This window comes from Rhinopithecus roxellana, chromosome 14 (genome assembly GCF_007565055.1).
Source record: "Rhinopithecus roxellana isolate Shanxi Qingling chromosome 14, ASM756505v1, whole genome shotgun sequence".
Classification (NCBI taxonomy): Eukaryota; Metazoa; Chordata; class Mammalia; order Primates; family Cercopithecidae; genus Rhinopithecus; species Rhinopithecus roxellana.
In genome coordinates, this window is record NC_044562.1 from 46,714,479 (window position 1) to 46,732,795 (window position 18,317).

At 32.0% G+C, this 18,317-nt stretch overlaps 1 protein-coding gene across 2 annotated transcripts in view; it reads left to right on the forward strand.

The window, feature by feature from the left end:
- The first annotated feature begins 7,177 nt into the window (after positions 1–7,177).
- CALCRL (calcitonin receptor like receptor) overlaps positions 7,178–18,317 on the forward strand; it is a 104,539-nt gene continuing 93,399 nt past the window's right edge. Inside the window, exon 1 of one of the 2 annotated variants that reach the window (XM_030916460.1) lies at positions 7,178–7,431. The gene's annotated coding sequence lies outside the window, so the exon portion shown is untranslated. The remainder of the gene's footprint in view (positions 7,432–18,317) is intronic. The other variant, XM_010370308.2, reaches the window with a different exon arrangement.

Sequence of the window (18,317 nt, forward strand, 5' to 3'; positions counted from 1 at the left end):
GTGTAGGTAAAACAAACTTTCTTTATCTAGTCACCCACTGATGGACACTTACGATGATTAAATATCTTGGCTATTATGAATTGTGCTGCAATAAACATAGGGTGCAGGTATCTCTTTGATATACTAATTTCTGTTCCTGTGAATACTGTGGGATGGCTGGATCATATGGTAGTTCTGTTTTTAAGTTTTTTGATAAATGTCCATACTGTTTTTTCTCATGGCTATGCTAATTTACATTCCCACCAACAATATATAAGCTTTTCTCTCCTCCATATTCTCACCGACATCTATTGTGTTTTGTCTTTCTCATAGTACCATTCTAACTGGAGTAAGATGATATCCCATTGTGGTTTTGATTTTCATTTCCCTGATGATTAGTGATAATAAGCATTTAAAAAATATATCTGTTGACTATTTGTATGTCATCTATTGAAAAATGTCTATTCATGTTCTTTGCCTACTTGTTAATTGAATTATTATTTTTGCTGTTGAGTTGTTTTATTATTCCCTTGTCAGATGAAAAGGTAGCAAATATTTTCTCCCATTCAACAGGTTATTTCTTTATTCTGTTGATTGTTTCCTTTGCTATACAGAAGTTTTTTTTATTTAGTGTAGTATCATTTGCTTATTTTTGTTTTATTGCCTGTGCCTTCTTAGACATAAAATCTTTAACTAGATCAATGTGTCTCCTATATTTTTTTCTGGTAGTTTTACAGTTTTGAGACTTATATTTTGGTCTCTAATCCATTTTGAGTTGACTTTTGTATATGATGTGAGATAGGGGTCTAGTTTCATTCTTCTGCATATGGTTATCCAGTTTTCTGGATACTGGTACTATTTACTGAACTGGTTGTCCACTCCCAATGTAGGTGCTTGGTGCCTTGGTTGAAAACCAGATGGTAGCTTAATATGTAAATATATTTCTGGGTTCTCTATTTTTGTCCATTGAACTGGCTTTCAGAGGGGAAGACTTTTTCCTGAAGACACATCTATGGTATTGGTTGGATAGGACACTTTAGCTTTGATTTTGAGAATGTAGTCTCTGTGTAATATCTTCAGCTACAAATAACATCAGTGGTGTTTGTGATTTCCTCAATGGTTTAGGCTGCAGTTGTTATTGCAGGTTGTGGTGAGATTTTTCTGGGAACAGGGACTCTACTTGGGCCAGTCCTCAGGACCCAATGGATGCAGTGGTGGGCCAAGTGTTCCTGTCCTTGGGTCTCTGGTTAGCGTACATGGACATCAATGTTAGCAGGTGCAAACAGGCTAATTTGGGGGCTTTCAAGCAACTTGCTCAGGTACTGGCAGAGACAATATTGGGCAAGGCAAGTGGGTGGGCTTTTAGTCCCCTGGGAATCATGTGTGGCATGGGCAATGGCAGTAGCAGTAGTGAGACAACCCTTAGGCTTCAGAATAGTATGCATTGGTGTTAGCAGGGGCTACATCATACTAGGTGGGCCAGTTCCCATGCTCCCGGGTGGCAAATGCAAGTTGGTACTTGCTATGGCGATGTTAGCAGGGTGGGAGTCATTAAGCCAGAGCAGGATCATAGTGAATTAGTGACTGATTTTGTTTCCAACAGATAGTGGTAGAACAAATGCTTTCCATGCTTTAACATAGCGAGAGCCTTGTTTATCAGACGTGAGAGACATTTATCACTCTGTTGTTAGTTTTCAGTGATTTGATTTGTATTCCTAATAAGATACGTAGGAGTTAGTCTTCTTTTGCCTAGCCATCTCTAGCTTTGAATCATGAAAACAGATGGAGTGATAACTACATAGAAAGACGAAAGAAGGTATGACATCTTATTTTGTAATTTTAAAATACCTATTACATCATTGTTTTCCTCTGCACTTAAAATTTGATGAAATACATATTCTCCATCGACTATATGGGCTTTAATTTGTATAGTCTACATTAAGTACCCGCCCCTTGTAACTATATTTATCAAGTACATTAGGATATTTTCTTAGAAATCTTTCCTAGTTATTGAGATTTTTTTCCTTAGAGAAAAAGCAATGGAATTTCATTTTTATTCTGGTCACAGAACTTTTTGTAATTTGAGAGTGTCTAACACTAGATGGCAGGATGACACTATAGATTCTGCAAAACTGTAAAAAGGAAGATGTGACATTTTCTCAAAGGTATTAAGAGTTCCTAGGCAAATCCATCATATATTTCAATATATACATTACATACAGTTCCAGAGTCATTAATATTTAAAGTCTCACTGTACATTATTGACTGATATTAAATATGAATAAGCTTTTAAAGAAAATAAACAAAAATATAAGTTGTTAATGTTTTTATAAGTTATATAAATATGATGATAGCTGAAGAAAATAGTTTGTTAATACTGGAAAGATATGAATACTATTTGGCATCTTTAGAAATTAATGATTAAATTATTTATGTAAAATATAAGGATTGGTCATTTAATCAAATACTACTTAAGTCAAAATGCCTGAATACAAATATAAATAAACCTTTTATTTTCACAGTCAAGATTGATATTTGGCAAATAAGAGGCATTTTGGAATAAATCCACATGAAATGCATATCCAGAATTAAAAAGGGCATCTTTTTTGACGCCAACTAAAACCATCCTAGAAATAGTAAGAACTATTTTAAAATCTTCTGGGAAAGAAGATTTGGGTTTCCCAAATAAATTACTCACACAATTTATTTATGTGCTACTTGTCACTGCTCTATTGATAAGTATGGCTAGGTTCACCATATACCGTATAATATTTTTTTCTTCAAACCAGAGCATTTTTGAGCCCGAAATTATGAATTGGGACTGCCCCAGAAAATGAGGACATATGATTACCCTATTGAAGGTATTTCCCCTCAGAAAGTTCATTGTATACTCCCATTTAAAGTAAGCATTTATAATTCTGTTGTATTTGAAAATCCATTGAATTAGTCCATGACATAAATCACTAGCCAGTACTAGCACTTTATTCTAGCAATAGCCACCCCCCCAACACTCATAAATATCCGTAAGAAAATACTAAGTTCCCCAGAAGATCTAAATCCATCAGGGTATAAGAATTTTTAAATAGGCAAATGTTTTGCCAATTATTTTTTATGTTACTTGGCTTTCTTGAGAAAATACATTATTAAATACTAAAAGAAACTCTATATATAGGCTATAAAATAGTTTTATTTATCTGTGTATTAACCTGTTGTACATTTCTGCATATCTGACCTGATGTATATACTGTTCATTTCAAACATAGTTTTCCTCATCTTCCAAATTCTTATTCATAGTACCTATTTTTAAAAGAATATTGTAATCTTCTTTAAAATGATAGCTATGTGCGCAATTAAAGTGAAAAACAGCCCTTTGGTTTTAGTAATAGATAATAGCATATTCACTCTCATGTCCCAGACATTGTATTCAGATTCTTTTACTAAATGCAATTTATTTTTGTTTTGGAAAGCAGCTTGAAAAATGCTAACAGCAACTGCTAGGTAAAATAATAAAAGGTCGGGTCAACTTGTTTCCTTGCTAGAAGTAGTTTTTTAATGCAAAGCTTGTAAACACATAGGCTTCTGATGTAAAGTTTTTGTATTTCTCCTCAAATTATTGGTGCATTTATCATAAGGCAAGTTATATATAATATTGCTGACTGCATAAATTATCACCAAGTATAAGTAATTACTTTCAGACAAGAACACAGAAGAATTATTAACATAAAGTAATCACTTTTAAAACTTCATAATAATTATTTAAAAAGTCTTTCTTTTGACTTATTCTTGCAGTCCCACTACGGAAAGTCTGTCCTTAATATATTTCCTGTAAAAGTGCTCTGTTTTATTTTGTTCGTTCTTGCGGCAGAAGTATGCTCCAAGGCAGTATCCATACAAATTCAAAATAAGTGGTCAGTTCAGTCAGTAGAAAACTAAATTTGCCAAACCACATTTTGGACCGGTTTAACTAACATATTCAATATAAACAGTAGCCCAGAAACTTGGAGTTAGCCTCCTCCTAATTTTGAGTCAACGTGCATTTCACGTGGTAACCAGCACCCCCTATTGGAAGAAAATGGTGCTTGTGAGCCTTATGTGTGAGCATAAATAAAAGCACAAATACTGCATGTAGGATTCTAAAATGAAAATGTGTGACTGTCCAACATTATATGCATATATTTCTACACTTATACACCATTCCTCACTTCTACAGAAAACCTTATTGCAGTGCTCTGGATCATTACATCTAGACTCTATGTTAGCAGCATCAGTTGCTAAATTCACAGAATTTGGCCCTTGACTTATCAGGTGCTAGTCAATCTGTTCATTAAAGGACTAGATAGCAGGGAACATTCTATTTTTACTTATCTCACTAAAACACAGTTAGCACATTACCTAAATACAAATTGGTCAAAATACAAATTGGTCAGTACTAATTAAATTATTGCAAGTGGTTTTAATGTCTTCTGAAAAAAAGATTATAATACATAAATCCATATAATGCCATGTTGGCTCAAAATGGCTTCATTGATTATTGAAATGTTTTCATTTAGTTCTGCTACAATTTTCCAAACATTTGCCTTCATGTTTCAGTAGGTATTAGAGAAGTTTTTATGATCTATCTTATCACTTGCTCCTTCATAACTTAGAATACCCTGAATGCTTTCCTGGAAGTCCTTGTACCATTTATTTTTTCTGAAGTTTATAAAATGGCAGCTCTTAAGGATTACTAGGATGCAATTTTCCTGTTATGTCTAAATAATAATTAAAGATGATATTAATAAAATTTACCAAGGAGTCTTCATGGACTACAACCGTGGGCCCATGTGTCCATCAACTTAAATATAAATAATACAACTTCCATTAAGACACCCCATAAAGTATAGCACTTGATATAGAGTAGAAGAGAAAGAGCATTGGATTAAGGTCTTATGAGCTCAAAACATGAATCTTTTTCGTTCAGTAGACCTTACTAGTATTGGGCAAATGAAATCAATGAATCTAGCCGGATGCAGTGGCTCATGTCTGTAATCCCAGCACTTTGGGAGGCTAAGGTGGGTGAATCACCTGAGGTCAGGAGTTTGAGACCAGTCTGGCCAACACGGTGAAACCCCGTCTCTACAAAAAAAATACAAAAAGTTAGCGGGGTGTGGTGGCGGGCGCCTGTAATCCCAGCTACCCGGGAGGCTGAGGCAGGAGAATTGCTTGAACCCTGGAAGCGGAGATTGCAGTGAGCTGAGATTGCATCATTGCACTCCAGCCTATGCAACAAGAGCAAAAACTCCATCAAGAAAGAAAGAGAAGAAAGAGAAGAAAGAGAAGAAAGAAAGAAAGAAGGAAAGAAAGAAAGAAGGAAAGAAAGAGAGAAGGAAAGAAAGAGAGAAGGAAAGAAAGAGAGAGAGAGAGAAAGAAAGAAAGAGGGAGGAAGGAAGGAATCTTTGGAAAGACAAAAATATTGATGCTTTTATAAACATATTGGGAAAAGTTTTAGCTTTCAATGATTTAATTAAATTCAAAAACTATATATTAATATCTTTATAGGATTCATATATTATACTTAGCATGGAATATGAGAAGACATGACCCATTATTACTTTCATATTAAATCTAGTATTTGTTTTGTGCTGAATTTCAAGATGGGAACACCAAGCCCAAAAAGCTTTGTAAGGATCGCACCAGACAGTATCAGAACCAGTTCACCGGTGTCACTCAAGATCTTACAAGTCTTTTCTATTAACCATAATTACAGAGATTAAGGTATATCCTATTTTTATATGTCTGCAATTTTTTATCAATATTGATCTTATTGGTCTTAAAATCAAAGAGTGTATACACATTTCCTTCCACTAATTCAGACAATAAAAATATGAACATGAGCACCCTGCTTTAAAAACATGATATTCCTGAATCTATTTTGCCTTTACCTTCTTTGTTTGCCTACAAGGTGTATGGGCACCTCATTTTATCCTGGAATTACACTAACAATTTACTAAGAATTGAATGATCCTCACCATATCTTATCTATTTCTAAATGTTATGAAATTTGTCAATTCAAAGCTTTAGAGATAAAAGCTATCTCTTCTAGTTTATAGATGAGAAAATTTATGCCCTGATAAATTAAGTGACTTTTAGTGCCGTTTAGGTTACAGGGGTTATAATTATTGTTTCATATCATACATTTACCAAATTATAAAAATGACAAAAGCATTTCAAATTTATAACATTTTCCCCTGATCATATCCAATGATGTATTAAACATATTCAGGAAAAATTATGCTTTGAGATGAAATTTTGTCTAAGAAATAAAGTATGCTTTGTATTTATATTATTTTATAATATTATAACATATCTACATTTTCTTTAAGATTGTATTGATTTAAAAATATTGTGGTATAAATTATTTTTATATTATAAATAACATAATCATACCAAATATTTGTAAATGTGTGCAATAATTTTAAAATTATGAATTATTCAAAAGGCTATTTTGACAAATATAATACTTATATATTATATATTATAAAAGAAACACTCTATACACACACATACACAAGTTGAATTTATAACACATACACTCATGTTCTTATGTTATGAAGAAGGTAAAGGAAAAAATAAAAGATTTAAAAACTGCAGGATAAAGTTTCTTGATCTAAGTAACTGATTAGGAACTGCACTTAGGAACTGATGGAGGAATAGCACCCAATTAGCAGAGCTCCAAATTAGTTAAGAGCCAAATCACAAAACCAATTATGATGAATGCAGTTAATTTTTTTTCTGTGTTGTGCTATGAACACAGATTTGTTAGATATTTTTTTCCTGGATACTTTGTAAGCTATAATTCAACACACACACACACACACACACACACGCACACACACACGCACACACACACACACACACGCCTAACTCTTTGATTCTTTGAGCAGAATACTATATTCAGATTTCCTTCAAATCACAAGTAGCTTGTTTGGCAAGTTCTAACAGAACTCAGTCAAGGTGAAAGCCAGCCAGCTTTTTACTGGTAACAATGCATTCACACAGACTATGATCTCTCCCTGTTCAGGCTGCTTCTTGCTCTTGTCTCACAATAAGAAAGGAGTGCTGCTTTCCTGGGGTATGCTATTTGAGAAAGAAAGTAACCTAACACTAACTGCAGGCGGGGTCAGAGTGATGTAACAGGAAGCTCTGATGTTTCCCTTCTGCTGCTGATCACTTACAATCTGACAACACTTACAATCTACTCAGAACAACCTCTCTCTCTCCAGCAGAGTGTCACCTCCTACTTTAGGACCATCAAGCTCTGCTAACTGAATCTCATCCTGATTGCAGGATCACATTGCAAAGCTTTCACTCTTTCCCACCTTGCCTGTGGGTAAATCTCTTCTGCGGAATCTCAGAAAGTAAAGTTTCATCCTAAGAATATTTCACAAAGAATTTCCTTAAGAGCTGGACTGGGTAAGTGCACATTCAAAATAAATATATTTATTCTAAGTAGCATTCTCATATAGTTTGACAATGTTTCTATTATAGAATTTAGTAGATAGCATTGAAATAATGTTGAAACATATTCTCACTTATTTCACATGCTAGAGAAAATACAGCCTATTACCCCAAAGTTAATACAAAATCTAATACTACTGGATAATATTGTTTACCATGGTATTCTAGAAAATAAATTTAGCAAGTATTAAAAATCTAAATGGATTAAAAGACATATTTCTGAACAAATACTTTAATCAGAGAACAATGCCTTTTAAAATTAGCTCTACTATTAGCTAAGCTTGAATCTTGACAGCTGGAAAACATTTTTCCTCCAGGAAGGGTCTTTAAACTTTCCATGTTATCAGCTCTAAGAAAGAGGTGAAAGAATAGCTACTTAATGGGTTTCGGAGTCTCACTTACTCTGTGGTTGAACACAATGCAGAGTTTTGAAAAGTAATCACTTTGCATTTAATTACATTTGCTTTTATTTGCCTTTCACCTTTATTTACACATACATCTGTAACTACTGAACTAATTTTTGTTGTTCATTGTTACCAGATGTGTTTAAATCTGTCTTCTACTAACCCTGAACTGTTTCCTCTTTATTTGGATCATGGTGTCGGCTACAAAGAAAAGACCTAGAGTTTAGGAAATGTAGATTGTTAAAACAATTCTTAATTTTGAAATCTTTAAGAGAATACTTCAACTTGACTGGTTCCCCTCTGCAAGCTTTTGGAGGAGGGTGTGATACCAAGATATCTGTGGATAAAGAAATGTGACAGCTTTCCTAAACAAGTATATTAGATGATTAAATGAAGAAATTAAAGTACTTATTAAAAAAGAATTTCCAGGATGGAACTTACTGAAATGTTGAGATAAAACATCTGTTAATGCTCATTCCAATGGTACAGACTGTCCTGAACAATTTAAGAAACTAGTGTCTGCTTAACAAATTGTTTGTATAGATATATCACAAATTTGTTGCTGGAGAAAGTTTGATGTCAAATTTTAAATGACATTGATAGATATAATTTTTAAGTTATACATTTTCTTACCTAAATGAAATTATACTTTCCAAGATGTCCTGCATTGGAAGCATCCTGTACTTAATCACTCATATCTGGCACATTAATAGTAGGCTACAAACATCCTGAGTAACTCCTCAGTAATTTACAACTCAATTTTTCCACAAATTCCTCAACATAATGAAGATTTAAATTAATTCTTAGGTTTGTGATTCTTTAAAAGTATCATGGCTGATTTCTCTCTCTTTTCAATCTTCAATTGTACTGAGTTCCCTGACATATGTGTAGAAATGGGAAGAGTGTTTTTAGAATGTGACTTTAGCCATTATGTAAATGGAGGAGAAAGTGGAAACAACACATTTACTAACCCAATGCGATAGGTTAGTAACAAAAATTAAAACAACATTATTTTAAATTCAGATTATTTTCTTAGGAGGTATTATATTATGATCATATTTTATAATGAGAAACTCCCAAACTTCCTTAATTTTTGTTTAATTGCCAGCCCCAAACCCATAATTTTCTTGTATAATTTGATTAAATGTTTATGAGTTTACTAACAGTCTGGTTTATAATCTTTGTTTTCCAAAAATACTTTTGAAAAACACTAGACGATGAACATTGAAGGTCATTCGCCAAAGGAAATCTTTGAGGACATAACTGGAAGTTTGAAATAAAAATTCATATTATTGTGTTCAAAATGTGCTTTCTTTAATAAGAGAATGTCAGAGTATCAATGCATGCTTTTAGCCATAAAGAAATGAGTTTACTTTGCTAGATGATGTTTCCTTGTAGCATCATAAAATCAATGCATTGAGCCTACAGTCAATTCTACATAAGTAAAATTAAACACAGAATTGAAATATTATGTGAATAACGTGAGCTAAAATATGTTTTACCTGAAATATTCTATTTCTTAAAGAGATAATGTTTTCGGTTATTGTTACAAGATTTTTTCTATCTTACATACCAAAGCATTATACTAAAAGTTAAAATATGTAGATTTTTATAATATATGAAACTGTTCATTCACTTTGAAAAACTGGAATAACAAAAACCTTTTTAAAAATAATACTGGGTCTGTAACTTTGAAAATTGTTTTAAATGAATGGGCAAGATGTATATGCTTTTCTCACTGGTAACTCCGAACATGTATGAATTTTAAGTGAAGTCAATACTTAGCATATTTGTAAGAACATTTACATTCACCTGCACATATTATACTATTTTTTCATGCATAACAGAAATAAAATTTAATTAAAAAATATTGAAAATAATATAAAGGTAAAATGATTACCTTATTTGCTTTACAAATTAATGTGGACAAATTATTTGATAAACACATAAAGACTAACTGAATTTCAGTTAATAGCATCACTACATATTTCTAACTAGATCATATTTGGAAATATTGTAAAAATATTTTGTTACTAATTTTATCTACATGGCAGAAGTTTGATAGTAACTTAATTTTAAAAGATTGTTCTAGATCTTTATAGAAAAAAATAATAATCTTTAAAGGATCAAAAATGTATTCAGTAAACAAAATTTATTTCATACTCTACATATGACCTTGAATACAGCTTTAACAAATAATTCTGGTTTTGGAGATATCATGATTACAGTACCAACTTTTCAGAATACAAATATGTTCAAGAAACATTATTTAAAATCTTTTGCTTTACTGCGTAGCTTATGCTTGGCATTCAGAGAAGCTATTAAACCATAAACACAAGCTCTATCATTGCAATGGTGTTAATGAAAGACACTCTTATGAGAGTCAAGTGTGTAACGTATCTTAGTTTTGACTTACTCAGAATTTTGGAGAATACGCTTAAGATAGAGAAATGGTACACAGCTATTTAAAACATTTATCTGTATCTGGTTTTCAAATCCATGGGTAAACTATAAACATTCACAATTTCTCAGGTATGTTCTATTTTTCTGACAAAGTACATGTACCATACTAGATTACAAATTATTTCAAGACATCTTCTCATTTAATATACAAAAATATTATGATGCAAATAGGTGGAAAATAAAAACTTACCAGAAATACAAGATAAACTCCGCATTCAAACCAGATGGATCTATCCTTTTCCCATTTATTCACATGGACCATGTGAATTAGATTAAGTCAATTAATCTCTGCATTTTTCCTTATTTGAATAATCTTAAAATCAAATTAATTTAATTGTAATAAGCTATATTACAAAAAAGAGAAGAAATGTGTCCATTTTTAAGGACACAATAAGGTCTTACTTCTTACAAAAATATAAAATAGTATCACTGCCTGTGAACTGAGTTAGGGTCTCTGTTTCCTAGGTTACTAGAATTATTATCAGGTAATAAGTTGCAAATATTTTCCTAAAATACAATTCTTCCATTTTTGCTTCAATTCATTTGTTTACTTAAGAGACAGTATTATTCAAAACTAACACACCAAAATATTATTGTTTGCAAAGATGGCCCAACTAGTGTATTTACTTTTGAAATGTTAAAAAAGTTTTATTTTTTAATTTTTTCATGGTTCAAATTAAATGTGTTATACACTTTTTCCATTACTAAAAATTAAAAAGACAAAAATCCCAACCCAGTTCAACCTAGCATAAGCCAAAATGAATACATAAATAACCGCTATGGTATTGAGGCTATAGTTTTATATTTTATTAACATTGCTGAATGAAGCCCAATTTTCAGACAAATCTTATTTCCCTTAACACAGAACATATCTTTTTGAATTAAAAAATGTTAATATGCCACAAACTTTTGCATAAAACTGTAGTTATTTCTCTATTCAGACTTAGGCTAACTTAAGCTCATTTATGTTTCTCATATAATTATAGAAAATTTTGAGCATATCATTTGGTATATTAAATTGCAATGATTTAGTTACATAGCAACTAGATGGTTTATAAGTGCCCATCTCCTTACAGCCTAGTCACACGGAGGATCAATACATATTCATGAGCACACAGGTTTGGTTTTATTAACCAAAATGAAGATAAATTTTTCTTGTATCCAACTACCGAATTCATAAATTTTACAAATGAGTGTTAATTTGAACGGTGTTTGCTAATTAACCTGAGACCAATGATTATGCAGATATTTTGCACATGCACCTCGATTTTGCCTTTCTTCCAAGGATAATTTGAAGGAAAAATAGAAATTTTGGTAAGTATCAGAGAGCAATAAATAACATTATAATAGAAAAAGAGGGTTAAAACCATGGGAAAAGAATGTCATCAATACAAAACAGTGATTTTTATTTTGTACTTAGTAATGGAAACTTAATATTAGAGTAACATGTTTAGTGTTTTATTAGTCAATCTGAATATGTCTTTAAAATATTACTTTTAATGATATATTTGTTTCTGTCTTTTCTACAAATATACTTTATAAATTAAGAAAAAAATTCTGCATTTATTTTAGAAATGTAGGTATATGGTATTTACAGAAGTACACTGTGATGCACTTTGGATTTAGACCATCCACATATGAACCCAAAATTTACCACTTATCAGTTCCTCTTTCTCATCTATAAAGTGTAAGTGATAATCATACTGCTTTATAAGGTTTTGTAAGTAATCCATGAGTTAACACGTGGAAATTTTTTAGCACTTGGCATTTGGTACATATTTAATAAATTTTCATGTTCACCTTAAGTCTGTTGTGAATGAGACTGAGGACATAATTTGTTTCTATGCGAAAATTCATTCCAAACAATCAACATCCATATGGATAGACAGAATGCAATCTATCTGTAAGACAGGAAGAGTGAACAAGTGTGATTTATAATTACAGTATTAGATCATCCTTTTGCTATCGTACAATACATGCCAGAACCTAATAAAATTTATATTGATAATTACTATCTCCATAGAACTTGAGCACTTAAAAATACCTGCATATGAACAATTTAAAAAGGTATATTAAACAAAAATTGTTGTGTTTCTTTACACATGAAACTCAATGAAACCCAAAGTTGCACAATCCTCATTGACAAAACTCTGGTTTTATCCTCAATATATTATGAATCTAAATCCTAAATATTTCATTATGCTATTGTGTATTATCTATTATTAGAATTCTCATTACCAAAGTTGTGCAAAGTTTAATAGTGATATGATTCACCAAATCCAAACTGAATCTATTCTAACACAGGATAATAAAAGTAAACTTATTTATACAAATTTATTTGCTACTTGTGTGACTATACTACAGTAGAGATAAATGTAGACATCTGTCAGAAAATTTTAGTTTTGACTATTATAGCAGCTCCACGATCTCAAAATGAGAACATTAAGAAGGATTCAATAAATTCAGTTTTTAGGATTCCAAGTTGTTTTTGACTATTTTTTTTTAAAGTTCTTATTATAGGAACTTATTACTGCCACCTAATGGAAGACACTTGTATTTTCTTATTTATTATATTTCAAAAATAGAGTGCCTGTGCAACAGGAGGGCAAAAAAAAAAAAAAAAAAAATTAGGTTTTGGTTTAACATAATTCATTTTAAGAATTTATCATTCAATATTTTATAAATTAAGACCCACATTGAGAATGTAATGAAACCAAAAACTTTTTTTCCATAAATAACAAACAAACTACATTCAAAGGGACTCACGTTTTGCATACAGTTGCATGAGTTTCATAGGATCTCTTTTTTGATAGCTATGTTAAGAGTTCTTCAACTCTCAGTTTAAAAACCCGTGTTTCAGGTAATTCACGTGACAGTTACTCTTATAAAATAAGGTAAAAAATATATATGTATGTGTATATATGTGTGTATATACACGTGTGTATGTATATGTGTGTGCATATATATGTGTGTGTGTGTGTGTGTGTGTGTAATGTTTTTAAGCCACCTCAGATACTTTTATAGATCAGGGAGTAAGGGACAGAATTCAAAAGACAGACATGGACATCAGAAACAAATGGCCAAGAGTTTTCCCAGCAAACAGAAGGCATGACTTGCAGGGCTTTAGGAAAAACTATACAGTAAGTACAATCTGCAGTTGGCAATTTTCCATCTCCCTTTTGGTATCCCTCTCCTTCCACTAAGTTTTCTCACTTAGCCTGTCTAACATTCACTTTTTTCCAAACCATATGCCCAATAGCTACATTCTGGCCTCAGGTGGTCAAGAGTAACATATTTTCCTGTATACCAAAATTGCTCTTTCTCTAAACAAATTGAAATCTGGTAATATTGCAGTATATTTCATTTGGGAGAAGAAAGCAGACTGCTTTTTCATCCCAGAGTTTATTTCTGTCAAAGAATATTTATATTTTAACGCATATGACTATACATTTATTTCTATTAGGGGATACTAGGATTAAACAATATGGTCCATAAAAGTACCTTATAAGAAGTACTTATGAGGTGCCTGGCCCTATGCTAGGTGTCAAAGGCCAGCAAGACAGGTCTCCTACTCTGGACAACAACACCACCACTTCCATGTTATGTAAAGACAGTTCCAATCAAAGTGTAAAGTCTTAATCCATACTGCTGGCTGTCACTCTATTTTTCATCTTGTCACAAGATCAAGACTCAATGTCTTAACTAGAGTGTTTTCTAAAATGACAAAACCTGATAAATCAGATCTTTTAATGTCTGATAAATCAGATAAATCAAATACATATAATAAATATGTATCTATTTATTATCATAGCAAACCTTCAGTTATTGACAAAACATCAAAAAACCTGAAATAAACAACAACTAGATTCACTGTGTTTGCAATTTTATGTTTTCTTTGGTTAAGATATTCTGAAATATCTCCCTTTCAATTGCTTCTAATACAATTTTTACATTTCCTACTTTGAAAAAAATTTTTTTTTTTTTTTTTTTGAGACGGAGTCTCGCTCTGTCGCCCAGGCTGGAGTGCAGTGGCCGCATCTCAGCTCACTGCAAGCTCCACCTGCCGGGTTCACGCCATTCTCCTGCCTCAGCCTCCCTAGTAGCTGGGACTACAGGTGCCTGCCACCTCACCCGGCTAGTTTTTTGTATTTTTTAGTAGAGACGGGGTTTCACCGTGTTAGCCAAGATGGTCTCGATCTCCTGACCTCGTGATCCGCCCGTCTCGGCCTCCCAAAGTGCTGGGATTACAGGCTTGAGCCACCGCGCCCAGCAAAAAAAAAAAAAAAAAATTCTTATGTCTAATTCCATTGCAAATACCATGGTTAAAGAAAGTGATATTCCTAAGAATAAAGATTTGATGAATATTTGTCTTCATTAATTTGAATAGGAAGGCCTTCAAATGAGATATGAGCAAATATTAAGGCCTGGAACAACCTGGCAGGAGTGAAATTCATATAATGATTTTCCTAAATATTGTTTAATTTTTTAATTAATTGAATTTCTCACAATAGCTAACTTCCTTAATTATGCACTTTCCAAAAGGATTTCCTGTTCTATGTTCCATGTTATCAGTGTGAAAGTCATTTTGATCATAAAATTAATATATGTTTATATTTAATGAACCAAATTCCAGTCTACTTCCTTCAAAGTAAATACACACCAAAATTAACAAAGACTTTATATTTGAGTTTAGATATAACACAAGCATTCTTCAAAAACATCCATTAAATGTGTAACTTTTCATACTAATCCTGAAAGCTAAGTTCGTTCAGTAAGTTCTCAACTGTCCTGACTCCAGTACCGTAAAAGACTGCATATGTTCAAAACCTTAAATATGACATGTGGCTTCCTAAGCTAGAGGCCTGGATAAGTTAAATAAATTTAGTTAATGGATTCCTAACTTAGAAAAGAGAGACTCCATCTCAATGTTTCATTAAATCTAACTATGGTGTAGGTCTTGAAATGGCATGTGCTTTTTTAAAAGAAATAGAAGATGTTAGATGTTTACACTCTGACAACGTTCTACCCCTAATTACTCAAAATAGTTTAGACTTAAAGGCTTGTCCTACATTCTGGTCTACATTTTCCTTACAGAAATAGTTGCATGATATTATCATCATGGAAGGGAAATAGTCTTTATAACAGACATGTTTTTTTATTCGTCTGGACATTTTAGTTCAACCTAATATGTATAGGGACATCAGTTATAACAGTACATCCATTCCAGTTTAACAACTATTTGCAATGAAATTAAATTTTTGGTAAGGAATAAAGATCATTGTACATCATATAATTTCATTGATATAAGATTATAATAGTAATACAATAATCTCATAATAGTATGAAGGAGTATTTATTTTAATAATTTCTAAGTTTATTTGTCTTTTGCTCTACATTACGTAAGCATCACATTAGCATCTGAATATGAAAAGAGTGCTATCTTCCTTACTTATGGACCTATAGATCTTGTATTCCAGATTTAAATGTCTCTTCTTCCATTTATCAAGTCCTTCACCTCTAGACAAGTTTACTTATTGCCAGTACTTCTGATTTCAATTGGCACAGATTTAAAGAAAGACATACACATTTTCTAAAGAAGAATCAAGAATTACTTGTGGGTTTCTTTCAATTAGCATAAAATGTTCTTCTCTCAGATATCCATATACCGAAGTCCCTCACCACCCTGCAATCTTGCTCCAATGTGAACTCTTCTAAAGAGCTTACATCGATAATTATTTAAAATCAACCTACATCTATACCACCACAGACTTCTTTTCTTCTTCATCTAGTTTAGTTTGTCCTTTTTTCTTGTAATACTAATCATCTTGCACCAATCTACTATAATTTACATATTTACTGTTTTTTTGTTTTGTTTTGTTTTGTATTTATTTAGTTATTTGAATAGTCTTGCTCTCTTGCCCAGGCTGGAGTGCAGGGGTATGATCTTGGCTCACTGCAACCTCTGCCTCCCAGGTTTGAGCGATTCTCCTACCTCAGCATTACCACATCCAGCTAATTTTTGTATTTTTTAGTAGAGGCGGGGTTTCGCCATGTTGGCCAGGCTGGTCTCAAATTTCTGGCCTCAAGTGATCCGCCCACCTTGACCTCCCAAAGTGCTGGGATTACAGGCGTGAGCCACCATACCCAACCTTGCTGTTATTTTTTATTTTCCATCCACCCACTAACGTGTAAGCTGCAGTGCAAGGATTTCTGCCTGATTTTCATTTCACTAATATATATGAAGCACCTAGATAAGTGCTGTATATTAGGTGCCCCAAAACTGTTTACTAAATATTTAAATGAATAAATGAATAAATTAATGAATGTTTCTTTATGCTAGAGTCTAATTCACAGAAAACTGGATATTGGCTTCATGTGAGTTTATATATTATTCAAGAGATGCTGGAGTAAAAATACTGAAGGTGTTAGAATCACTGTATATTTCCAAAAAGAAAATATTCAAAAATTAATTTTCATTTTTTATTCTTACTTCAACCTAATATGTATTCCTTCACTGACTTTGAAAGGAAAAAAGTTAGAAGATGCTTCCTGTAATATACTTAATGTTCAGATTTTACTAAATTCCAGGGAATGACCTTTCAAATTAGGGTAAATGAGAAGATAACTCAGTATTTTAACATAAAATGTTGAAGCCTTTCCCCAAATGGCCACACAATGGCTAAAACTGGCAGAATTCTTGTTGAAACTGGCTGATTTGCCAACTCTTGCCTCCCAACAAAAGCCTTATTCCGTTACTTACTGCCTTTCTGGACAATAGCACTAAAGAGCCTATACAAGGAGGGAAAAAACAAACAAACAAACAAAAAACACACACAAAAAAACTTAGCAATGAAATTGAAGGAAAGAAAAGTAATCTTTTCTGAAAACATCTATAGCATAATGCAAATTCTGTTTAATTGCCATAAAGTTTTACATCTGTTTGGTAAACAGTGAGTTACATGTTTGTTAGTCTGTAATTTATTAAGCTTTTCAGTGTTGATGTATAAATACAGATAACTCAAAAACAATGCCAACTGTCAATGACCTTACATCATTGTATGGTTACGGAAGTTTTCTAAACTTACAGCCAAAGGACTATTTTATAAATTGAAATACATATTTGTGATTAAAGAAATCATAATTTATTTGAAAGCCTCATTATGAATCTTTCCACAAGTTATCTTCTGAATGGACACAACTCATATTATAAGAATACATCTTTTATTTTCTCATTTAGATTCCCCATTTGTTTGAGATTCAGTGTTAACTTTATTGTTTTCTTTTAAAGCAGAATTCTAATTTATTCATTTACCTAGAAATACCACTATTAAGGTTTTCTTTCTTCTGAGTTCAAATATATATGTCATTCAGTAAAACAATAACTTTACTTTGAGAAAAATACTAATTGTCAACATACATCCATAGTATTCAGATAAAATATGTATATAAAATGTGTCAAAGTTGTAATTTTACTGTGCTTCTACATATTCTCTTATCACACTACTGACTGGATTTTAAACCATAAGCAACACACTGGTTTGGATTAAATAACTCTCTGTCTTAGATGAACTATCACACAAAACATTTTTTAAAATTGTCAGATTGCTTCTTCTTACAACCAACCTTTCCTGTTTCTTAACTCTTATCCCTAAACTTTCTGACTTGATTTGATATAGTCATTATCAAACAGCATATTTTTGATAAAGTTATTATTACAAAACATACAGATAAGCATGTCCTTTAAAAAGCTATATTTTGTTTTTAAAATTAGTCAGTTTGTTTCTGGTAAGTTTATATATGGCAAGATAACTCAGTATTCTACAACACATATTCTTTATCCTAAGGAGCTTAAAATAGAATAAATAAATAAATAAATAAATAAATAAACAGGGCTGTCTTTAAAAAGACAAGACAGTGGAAATTTCTAATCTGAATAGGCTTGATGAAATAATGTAAAAGGCATTTAAGATAAAC